The sequence below is a fragment of the Rhipicephalus microplus genome, chromosome 7 (genome assembly GCF_043290135.1).
Source record: "Rhipicephalus microplus isolate Deutch F79 chromosome 7, USDA_Rmic, whole genome shotgun sequence".
In the NCBI taxonomy this organism is placed as follows: domain Eukaryota; kingdom Metazoa; phylum Arthropoda; class Arachnida; order Ixodida; family Ixodidae; genus Rhipicephalus; species Rhipicephalus microplus.
The window spans coordinates 55092959-55105692 of record NC_134706.1 but is presented as its reverse complement, the minus strand read 5'-3'; positions in this window follow the sequence as shown (position 1 = coordinate 55105692).

Here is a 12734-nt window from a genome sequence, read left to right as displayed (position 1 = left end):
GCATTTATTCTATGCCTTCGTTGGGTCAGCGCTATCAACGCTGGGCACTGCTTAACGCTCACGCGTTAAAAATGCCCATCTGTGTTCCCGTCGTTCCTGGGTAAGTTTCAATCGCCGGTGGCACATACCCGCATACCAGCGGCACATACCCGCCCGTAGGTGTGTGCCACTGTCTGGCAGGACGTGCTTGACGAAGTACGCGATGGCATTGTGACGTAATTGATGTCTTGAGCAGCACGTCATATTTGTCAAACCCTACTTTTCTCCTATGCTAATTTTGTTTCACGCCAAGTTAAGGAGCTGACCACGAGAGCACCCAAACGTAATTGGTTAGGTAGATAGAAACACTCAAAGTCACTAAAGCTCACTAAGAAATGCTTCGCACTTAATAATACGGGGCGTCATTTTCAGCATTTACACGGCCACTTGTTCTCAATCGTATTGTATTGATTACTTGAACTGACGTTATCCTGCAGACATATTTGAACTCTATTTTTTATGCTAGAGTTCGTACAATGAACTCTGCACTTGTGGCGTTCTACTTAATATACATTTTTGCAGAAACCAAGAAGCCTTTGTTATGCTTCACCAATTTTAGCGGGATATAGCTATTTCATTACCAGAGGTGATTACTGAAATGAGCATGTGTCCAACATTTAAACATTCCCAAGCAATAATGACTTATATTTTGCTGTCTTAATGATTGATCTGTCGCCATTGGCGGCACGTAACACTATGTAAGAATGGCTGGGAAGTTTATATCTTACATAACAAATTTTATTCTTTGTACGTTAGGCAATTTGATTCAGTCACTCATAAGGCATTACGGAGCTGAAACCGTGATGTCCTGAAGTGCACAGAGGCTACTAAGCTTTTTTAAGGGCTTGGAGGTCAACTGCTCTTAGAAGTTGAAATAAAGGAACTCTCTCACAATACTACTCTGAACAAAACCGTGTATTGAATTGGAATGTCAATCATGGTATAATGACAGAAGGTTAAGTGAGGAGAAAGGAAGAGGAAGTCCGACTGGGGTGAAGGATGTGAGTTTTAGGGGGATGTAGATAAGTAGTGAGAAAGCGCTGTGTGATGCAACTTGCAGACAAATGCTAGGTGGGTATATATAAGTGACGTGGAGTCGTGTTGACCAAACTAGTGCCCCAGCCTTATTCGATAGGAGAAAAGGAGTGTTCACTAAAGGACTCGTTTTTTTGTTTGTTAGAAACAATAATATTGATAACTGACTGAGAAATATGCCAAAGAGAATCGAGGGAATATCACCAGAAATAATTCTGTAAATCTGAAGAGAGAAAAATGAATAAAAAAAGATAACTTGCCGTGGGCAAAAACCCAACCTCCGGCATTCGAATATGCCAAGAAATCTATAAGGGGTACTAATAAAGCTAATTTATATTTAATTGTGGAGAAAGAAAAGTTAATGAAAAAGATGCCTTGTCCTAGGAAGAGACTGCACCTGAAACCTTCGAATAACACGTTATTTGTTTAACGCGTCTTAACTCGGCGACCAAACCTAGCGAATCTTACTCCACCGTCATTGAAGACTTGTGGTATCGCTGTTTCCGTAGCGTCTCTAACAGTGGCTTACTCTTCGTTCCCTTCGCTGTTCGGTCCAAAGGCTGGTTCGTTGACTTGGCTCGTCGCTGGGTCTAAATAAGGGACGAGACAATCTAACACACAAGCACCACGGTGGGTGTTTCCAAGATTTACGAGCGAGGCTTGGAGGCTGGGCTGAAAACGCATGCAGTTTTTTTTTCGAACCCACACCATGTCACTCTGATCCAACGAAGAAAGGAAGGTCGCAGTATGACGGCGATCGAAGTCTTTTGGTGCCATTTTATCTCCTCGTCTTGGCACTTCACAGTGTATTGCTCAAGCCAAGGTGATTCCAGAAAGTAAGCTGGCTTGGGAAGCCAAGTTTGCTTGCAGCGGTCCACTGGGAGCTGCACTGGACTAAACAGATTACTACGTGCAGTCTTTCAGTGAGACAGAAGTACCTGAAGAATATCTTCTGCTTCCTCGAACAATGATTTAGCCATGAACACCGTTCACTCAACGTCTTCGTTAAACTATAGGTTTATTCTGTCTTTAGTTGATGCGTGGCATATGCAGCAAAAGTATGTGAAAGCAACTATGGTGGACTGTTACTCCGTACTACTTCGTGGGTGCCCCAACACTCGAAAATGATCTTGACCCCATCGATGGTCGCCTCCTAGTTTTTACTTTACAAGAAGATAACTTCAGGGTGTTCATGCTAACGAACACTGGAAGACAGTTGTGTCCGACGTGACTCAATAGGATAATTTCTACCTATTGCCATGGTTGCGGTGGAGTTTACGTCAACAAAATGGCTCATATGTTCATGTGGCAGGGTACTGCCTGCAACTGCTGACTCTGTCCCATATTTGCTGCAGAAGTCCATTCTCTCACACGAAGTCCTGCGCTCTAAGCTGCCATCGGTGAATACCCTGGTGGCCTTTATGGAGACTTAGGAGCATATTGCTTTGCAGCAAGAGCAGTGTTGCAGAGCGTTTACCTTTCAGCAGGACGCTGTTGCACAAAACGATTATTGAGATGGTTCCAGTACTGTTTCAGGCGGTCTGAAAGCTTGTCTTGACAAGACCAGCCTTCGGTGCAATACCCGAGGAGCTGGTTGCGTTTCCCATGAAGTTAACGGTACCTATGGGCACCTTCTGTAGCAAAAATTTCCTTGTCGGTTATCAGTGCCACTCGTAACTCAATGAACTGCTCTAACACATTCACCGGTATAATCTATGGCTTCTTGTTAGTATCCCTTGAAAGAGTATCAGCAGTGCCTAGCTGTTTCGCTTGAATGTATACTACTTTGACTTGGTAGTGGATACGTTTGATGTGGAACTCTGGAACACACGGAGACGTCGTGTCCACGTCAGTGTTTCCAAGTAATACCATTAGCGGCTGCTGATCCGTTTGGATCGTAAAGTTTCAGCCCCGCACGCTCTGGTCAAAATGCAGTTCTCTTCATGCTACCGCTAAAACTTCTTTCTCAATTTCGCTGTAGCGTTTTTCCGCGTGGTTGGCGACCGTGATGCAAACAGTACCATGCATCGTTACCCCGATGGTTGTTCCTGCAGAAGAACAGTTCCCAGTTCAAAAGAACTTGTGTCACATGATGCAGTTGTAATACGATAAAATGGTACTTGACGACACAGAGGCCTGAAGTGAGCATCGTCTTGATCAGATTAAAAGCAGACTTTGAAGTGGATTCTACTCCCCTGCATTCTTATTGCCTTGAAAGGCGTGAATAGGGGATGTTGCTTGAAAAGGTTGTGTGGGTAGCAGCTTTTATGAATAGCCATGCTGAGGAAGAATTCAACACTAACTACGTCCTTCGGGACCTCTAAATATCCTACGTAATTGAGAGTACTAAGACGGGGAGAAAAACTATTAGCATCGATGACCTCACTCAGAAACTCTACTGCATCTTCAGCTAAGCAGCACTTGTTGAGTTTACCTCCTGCTGGTTCGGGTGAGGGTACAGCCTGTTTCACAGGCCAGTGACTGAGCGGCTGTGGTCGCGGCGATGAGCGGCAGCAGGACATGCGGCCGGAAGTTCGTTTGACATGCACCACTTTTGCGCGATACCCGCTCCTCTGATGGGATGTGCTGCCCGTGGGATGTTCTGGCCGAAGAGTCGGAGCGAGTTCCCCTCGGCGAGCGCGACCGCTTCTCGGCTCAGCCCCTGAAGTCACGTGCTAATCACGTCAATGCTCCCCTGTTGGTTAATCTTGAGCAAATGCTGTGCTACGAGAGAATTTTTCAACTCAGGCAATGTTGATTGCCACGTCTACAAAACGCTTTAAAAAAATATGTTTTGAGCTCATGGAGCGGCTGCCGCTCCACGCTTGGGGCAAAATCGTTCACATGTGAAGTAGGCTTATGATTGATTTGGTTTATAGTGTGGGGTTTAACATCCCGAAACCACCACATTAATATGCGAGACGCCGTAGTAGAGGGCTCCAGAAATTTAGACCACCTGGAGTTCTTTAACGTGAACTGAAATCTGAGCACATGGACCTATAAAATTTCCGCTTGCATCGGAAATGCAGCCGCCGAAACCGGGAGTTGATCCCCCGACCTTCTTGTCGCGGCTTACGCCGTCAATATGTTTACAGCTCTTCCATTCGCCAAAACAGACAAAAAACACGTTGATTCACACTTTAGAATTTGGCTCAAAACCAAAAAATGCATACGTGTACGCGTTGAATTTTTTACATGAACCGGTTCGCACCAGACGTGAGATATGTAGTTTTTTCACTCAGCTTTTACTCTCGCTGTTATACTCATAAAGAAGGATATGAGAAAGTACAGCCTTTTCGGGAACAAACGTAGCAAAGTAGACATCACCATACATGGGAGCATGTCAGCACATCATTGTTAGTCGATAAGAGGCATCGAGTTGGGCCATTGCCTTAAAGGGACGAGGCAGTCATTACTAGTCACGCGAACACTATTTTCTTCTGTTTCCTTTTTCTTTGACTTAACTTTATAGCAAAAAGTGTCGTGACTTGGCCCACATTTTCCATGAAAATTGTAAGAATGGCATTGCTGAACTATTACGATTATTCGAAACATATACAAAGAAATCGCCTTCCAATGAGTCTGCTGTTCTATATATATAAAAATACACGAAAGCACATGTCGGCGTTATAGCTTGTTTCTGCAAGGAGTGCCTGTAGAAGGAACATTTATTAAGAAATAAAGCACGACTGAGCAGCCACTTCTTAAACACGTCTCGAGGATGCAACCAAAGGTGGCATACTATTGCACAGTCATTGAACTTCAGTGCACGCAAGCTTTCTTGCAAGTTTTCTACGTGTTGAAATGGTTTCTTCCTGCCAGGCACAGCTGCCCAGCAAAATTATTGGCCGTAGCTTTCAAACATTGCTCAGCCACCCCCGACGCGTCCAGGTCAGCGATGTAAGTTTTTTTCAGCGTGTTGGCCGCGCACGCGACTTCCATGGGTGCTATACACTTTCTAAAGCAGAATGATGTTAAAAGGGTGTGGTTCATCCTTTAGGGACTCATGGGGCTACGACACTCATTTATCTTTTTAAAGACGAACAGCACTGGGTCACACTGTTAGTCCCTACAGACCAGTTCAACGGACTAACATTTAGTCCTCACATTTACACTTTAGTAAGTAACCATTAGCACCACATTTCACCCTAAAAAAGTAACATTTAGTCCTCATACTTGCACCATGAAGGGCAACTGTTAATCAACACAATCACACCTTACCGGGAAATCGTTAGTCCTTACAGCTGCACTTCGCCGGACGAATGGTTGATTCAATCAAACACTCCCATCGAATGAGCTTTTTTCGCCCAGTTCAAACATTGTATATTTATTTATTGTCCGCAAGGCCTTATAGTTTGTCACCTCTTTTTCTGCGCAGTGAGTAACAAATAGCGCAGAAAAGAACACGCGAAAAAGCAGTTAGCCACCTATGTGTAACTGCTATCGCAGTCATGGCAACAACAAGAGACAAAAGTGAGACATCGAAATTTTTTTATTTTTCTACATACACATAAAGTTTTTTCGTTTTTTGAAGTGAATTCATGGTGAACTGTACAAGTGCAGTCTCGTTGTCACACTTTGTTCAGTCTTTGTGGAGCTCCGCTGACGGAAGCGATAGATGACAGGCATTGCAGACACCGGCGCACGCAGCCTTCTGCCTGTTGTGTCTCACGGCTGTACGTACAATAAGATTATAAAAGTTTTTAGACACTCGTGACAGAAGCTGAAGACGACGCATATCACAAGTACGAGCAAGTTATTATCAAAACATGCGTGTAAAATATGACAGAAACAACTTTACCTTCACATCTCGTACAGTTCTTCTGAAGCTGCTCAGACAAAAGAGCTGCTCTGACGATGAATGACAAGCATCGCAGACACCAGCACACAGCCTTTCGCACGGTGTGTGGCCATGGCTGCACAATAAGAATTTAAAATTATGAGTCACACGTGACAGATGATGATTACGAATGCGTATGAAAAATACGTGCAAGGGGAAATAAAAACATGCGTGAAATATCACATGCTAATAATTCCACCGTGATGTCACACAGTGCCAAAGACTAATTTTGATCCCCGTAGCGCAACAGCTTAAGAGCGGTGGCCACAGCCACAACTCCGCGAACCACCGTGCCGCCAACAAGTCGGCGAGTTCTAAGCGAGCAACGTCGTTCAGCTTAAGCAAGCGAACGCGAGACCAAACATGGCACTGCACGAGGAGTGTCCGCCGCCAGCGAACTTCAAACAGGGAGCGAGCGTACGCTTCGCCGCCGCCGCAAACAGCGCCGAGCTGGTTTGAAGCTAGCGCTGAAGAAATCAATGGTAATGCGCCCCTTTTTCATAAACATGAGCGAGTGCAGCGCTCAAACGCAAATCCACCGCCGCGGCCAACGGACGGCGCCGAGCTGCTTGCAACCCACTGACGGAAAAGCCAACTGTAATCCCAGCCAATCTTCACTCAGTTCCGACGCTAGCGAACGCCCCGCCCGCCTGTGCTGGTGCACTTACAGCACGTGACTTACCATCACCAAACTCGTTACGAGAACCCGCGAAGTGTTTTCGACGACTCCCAACACAGCAACGAGGTCTTAGCCCAATATCATGAATCCGGAGCTCATCGAGGCGGCGAAAAGAGGTGAGCACTCGTTGAGCGAGCGTACGGGAGGCCGACGGCAATGGCGGTTAATTTCCAGGCGGTCGCAAACACATACGAACTGCAGGCGCTCGAGCTGATCTTCGCGGTGCATTTCGTGCGCGCAATATAGAACATGACCGAGCCTGTTGCCGGCAAGCATGATCCATATCGCACACGCGACAAGTAGAGTAGAATAAAGTATGATCACCTACTTGCGAAAGAATCCAGCGCTGATTTCTGCCCTGAGTCAGACTGAAGTTATGTATTCGATAGGCCTGCTGATTTTTCGGCCACCATGTTGGCCTTCCCCACTGTTGCTGTCGTGTGTTGGTCGTGACTATCTTGAAGCCAGAGATTTACAGCGCGTCGTGGTGGCGTGTCGAGACCTGCTCCAGACTTCATGGGTGCGGCGAAGCGTAAAAGCAGCAGCGCACGCTCACCCAAGCGTACACACAAGCACCACGTCATAATTCCTAGATCGTCGAATCCAGGCGGCCGTGGTCGAGCACTCCTAGCGCGACCCAACGCGAACCGTCACCAGCAAAATACGGAGAAAAACTGAGCCAGGAGAGGAGAAAGAAGGCTAGTGACCTTGGCAACATTTCGCGCTCTGCCCACATTTCCCGGGCGGTTCATTCCTTTGGAGCGTGTTTGGAGACTAAGTGGTTTACACGCGGCATGCTTCCATCTGTAATTGCTCCTCAGCGGTCTATCCGTTCCTCGCGTGGGCCTGTTGGGCTCCGTTACTCAATTTCGAGTAATTTTGCCTTAGAGTGCAGCAGCCGGTCTGTGAATCTTCATTGTGACAAGTACGCCAGAATTCTTCTGACGTTGCAAATAAGCTTCCCTGGCTGTCATTTGCGGCTGGGCAGAGGCCCCCCGGGAAGTCCCACGGCTCACACTGGTAGCCGTTAGAGTACCACAGCGGCTTGACGACGTCCTGGCTGCGTACATATAGACACCTCAATTTGCGCACCTGTTGATTTCTTGAAGGCATGCATCACGTCTTTCAAGCCACCCAAAGCTGCTTGAATAGTGAATTCCTAAACCACGAAGGGACATGTACCCTTATGGGCACGCACACTAAGTCACACGAATGACGTCAGTGTTCTTATGAGTTAGCGTGCGGCGATGTCAACAGACAAAGAAATGAAGTTTATACAGTTAGAGGGAGGCTCTGGGCCGGAGAGCAGAATTAAACCTCCTTTACTTGTGCATCTTTCACCAGTTCGGCGAAAAAAAAGGCAATAAAAGAGCGAGGCACAAAAAATTTGGAAATAGCCCCGAACTTGATAGTTTGACCAAGGACTTCCCATTATTGAGATCCTTCTACATTAGTCTACAAATTCATGCCTCGAAATTCCGCCTATCTTACAGCTCTGACACACAGGCGCTACAATAAATTTAACCTTGACTAGTCCTAATCAACCACCGACAACAAGCCATCTACGCATACCCAAGCAGTTGAATTTCGGATTTGCTTGAAAGCCCTGCTGCTGGCCTGAAGGTCGCGGCAGCTGCATTACGATTGGGACGCAAGGTGATTTGTCCCAGTAGTTCGAATGAGGTGCATATTAGGTAATCAAGTAATTCCAGGTTGTCATTACTTCTGCAGTCTTCTACAGCGTCTGCCATAAACATTTAGAGTGTCAGTTTATAACGTAAAATAATAAATGATAATTACTCGCATGAATATTACCAGATATAGTTTTTGTTTTCTCCAAGTAAGAATGATCAGTTCTTCGCTCAAATAACTGAAGTGTGCGGCAGTCGCATGCCTTGGTTATTTACATGCAGTGTGTGCTTTTGTATTTTACCTGACACTTGTGACCGAAACCGGCTTCGTATTGGCCAAGAACTTTTAAAGAGTGGCAAAAAAGGTATCACCGTTATAGAGTTCCTAATGCGGTTCAATATTTTTTTCAGTAGAAAAAAGGACTCGTTTTTTATTTTTAAAATTGAAAAAAATATACTACATGAAGGCAGCGTCATGAAGCTTTGTAGTGATGCTACTGCATCACGAAAGAAGGCTCCGACATCACCTGATAAAGCCATATACTCAAAGATAATTACTTTTGCATAAACGGCATGCACACCGATCACGTGAGTGCCGATGATGATATCGCCAGCACAAAAGTGCGCAACACACAGGCAAACTTTCTTTTCATATACTAACAAATATCTAAGCAATCGTCTCTGTTCTAATCTTGCCTGGTTCAGAACACCCCCTCCCTACTCAATTATCTTCAAGGCCTGTATGATCCCATGACTATATAAATAAATAAATGGATTGTTGCACCGTATACGTGGTTTTACAATGTCTCCAGCAATGAAGGCATCACAAGCTTTGAAAGTGTACCTTGATGCTCGCTGCATCCATGACGACGTCACAATGACGTGTTATGACGTTGTTGTTTGACGTCACATTGTGACGGGACATTGACGTCAAAATGACTTCATGATCACCAAAACCTTTGGTGATACGTGATGCTACGACAGGGAAATGCCGTCGCGTCATTTATAAAGATCATTTCTCGCAGCGCTAAGGTTGACGTCGACACTTACTTTTCGTGATTGATGAAGCATCAGAGGCTGTCGCATTTACGACCCAAATTGGCAAGCGTCAGAAAGCTTGAAAGCTTTTCCATGAAATGAACAAATTAGATGTGGATAAAAAACACAACCATACTCTTGGAAAAACAACCATGCTACCACAAAAATGTGGAGGGTATTGTCTTTGTTTTTTACCTAGTTCTAGAGACATGTAAATTAGGACCATTTCAATTATATTCAAAGAATTATTCAGATTTTATATCTATAAAAGTGCGACCATTTGATGTATTGCGAAGAGATTTAACGAATTCTAATGATAATAGATGAGCAAAATGCTGAAATGACCCTACGTCTTATAGAAAAATTGTATTACTGCTTTACTACGCTAGGCTGGCCAGATATACCAAAATGCCCTCTAAATATGATAATTGTCATATGGTCGGCAAACCTTGGGTGATGCAGTGATCAATGGAAGTGATCCACACATGCCGCTCAAAAGGCGCATGTGGTAACATTTGCAAGCCGTGCCGTTTATTGCTATTCAAGCAGAAAAAAATCGCAAAGTTATTCTCGGAAGAGCATGAAGAACTTCATGGTTGACGGAGGGAGTGGGAGGCTCACTTTAGCAGCTGCTTTGAAGTTTGATACCAACGTAGCGGCTGCAATAGCTGGTGCATGCGGTACCTGGGCAGGCATCATTGTACGGGTGATATACCAATTTGCCCACTGAACTCTCCACGTTCTGCGCAGTCCTCTCCCGGGAGCTCATATTCTTTTACACAAGATTTTGAAGAGTTGCGCGACACTGGATAAAAAATTGCTGCCGTCTTTACTTCATTTAACATTGTAACTTGCTGCTATCCCATTCACTGCACCGTTCTGGAGAGGGAAATGCGAGTTTTTTTATCTATTGTGCTTCCTTCTCATGTTCTAAATTTTTCAGAAACAAGCATTCTGCACAAAACAGTGATTTTCGAAACACAAAATGTTTCTATTTTTGTTTAATCTCCCAATTACTTCTTTTCTATAACTTACCTAACTCGTCATAGCTAGCTATGTGTCAGTAATTATAGCGATACATGTTCATGATTACCTTGCCAACTAAATAAGGTCCGGAATAAAGTTTACGTCTGGTGTTTAGACTCATTTGTTAACTGAATATACTGGCTTAACCAAAAACTATGTTTAAATGTTAGTGGCTGTCCATATATTCTCGAAAGTGTGAATGGGACAAGCTTACCTTCTATAGCAAAACAGCACATTTTTTTTATTACCATAGCCATAACATAACCAGGAAAATATTCGATTCTTCCTATCGAACTTCAATCAATTACGCACTTGTTATCCATAATAATTTAAAGCATACGATATATAGAAATAAATAACTGCCAATTAAAGGAAGGGTTGCTAATTCAGCAATCAGTATCAGCGAAATATTTTACGGTCAGACAGGTGTTAAAACCTCAAAGCTGATCCTCGTGTGTGGAGAAATATGACTTACAGACGACTGTTTTGTTAACTTCAGTCGTAATCGCATAAAATGCCAACCCCTATGTCATTGCGAATTGCGATTGGCTTGGCTCTGTATGCAAAATAACAACAACAAATGTCTCGAGCAAGTGCATTTTTCTGATTCCCCATTGAAGAAACAGAAATCGCTGTATCCTTACTCATATGGTACTCTGAAACCTTAAGCGATGTTTGCAACAATGTACATTACATCATCCAGAGGAGTTGAACACCTTGCGCTTTGTATTCTTTTCAAATGCAATATCTTCATAAGCAAACTGAATGCTCTAGAAACGCTTATATCTACCTAACTTATTATAACTATTTCTATCTATCCAGCCGCCTACATACTGTATCTTCTCATGGTCCAGGTCTCAACTTTTTGTACAAAGAAATGCGCATAGAAGTGCAACGAGCTATAGCGAACATCACCGTGTTGACCTTCAAACAAAGAAAGTGAAAATCCTGCCACTGTTTCATGTCAAACCGTTTCTTCAACGTCAAGTGTGGCACGTACCCATGTGCCACGCACAGTGATACATGAGTATTTACCGCAGGTGGTTCGTATCTGTACTTTGGGAAGGCGAGAACAGACACTATAATGATACATTATAGCATGGCATATTTGCACACCACCAGTGTCTGACCGGCCTTGTCCGGCCCTCGGAGGTGCTGTACACGCCAAATATAAATAAACTCAGTATCCAATCAGGAATTAAAGCCAGGCGCTTCACGTGGTAGTCAATATATTGACGCACAGCTGACTGAGGTAGTCAAACGGACTTGCAATTAAGCGCGATCCAGACTTTATTTTGGTGTAATGTATATTATGGCTGCAGCACTATCAATTCACCACTTATTAAACATCAATCACTATTAACAGCACTATCAATCAACCACGTAGCTAACATTACATAGGAACTCGCAGATCTACTCCTGGCAGTGCTCGACGTTACATGAAACCCCACGAACGAGCTAACAGGAACAGGGCAGAGGACATTTATATGACCGCTTCAAGTACCCAGCTATATGCTGTCGAGTTTTCGTTTGATAGAGCGAAAAAGCATGGTTTCTGATTGCAACTTGGGAGCATTCCACGGTGAGCTAGGGACCGTCATAGAACCAACCTTCCTCCAAGTGGACTCCCTCGGAGCATCAATAAGGTTTTGTTGGCTTGACTGAGCTCGCATGACTGAGTAATTCAATTATTCCTGCATCACGAAGTATTAAAAAAGTGAGTGGTAACATTAAATGTCTCCCTAAGTTACCTAGTAATCACTAGCTTGGTCAATCTGCATGGCAAGCTCTTAGGGCAAACACTGCTTTCCAATTTACGAAACACGCTAGTCCTCATCAGAACACTTAAAGTGAATCGAGAGAATGCCATGTTGACTGGTACTATTTTATTGTATGCTGATGGTGAGCTCAGAATGTAATGATTGTGTGCTTCAGAAGTGGTAGTCGCGGCACATTCACAAGAAAAAAACATTTTGCACCTGTTTAAACAATTCAGGGTCGGAAACGGTGCCCCGCCGCGGTAGTCTAGTGGCTAAGGTACTCGGCTGCTGACCCGCAGGGCACGGGTTCGAATCCCGGCTGCGGCGGCTGCATTTCCGATGGAGGCGGAAATGTTGTAGGCCCGTGTGCTCAGATTTGGGTGCACGTTAAAGAACCCCAGGTGGTCTAAATTTCCGGATTCCTCCACTACGGCGTCTCTCATAATCATATAGTGGTTTTGGGATGTTAAACCCCACATATCAATCAATCAGGGTCGGAAAGGGTACGGCAGACCATCTCTACAGCAGACACCCTGACGAGATTACATTCCGATAAGGAGAGATCCTAACGCGCTTCACACTTAAAACTATGTAATCCAACGTTCTGTGAACCTATGAACAGTATCGTAATCGATATTTTTTTTCTTCTCATTCTTTCTTGAGAAACTTGCGTCATCCACTGTGCA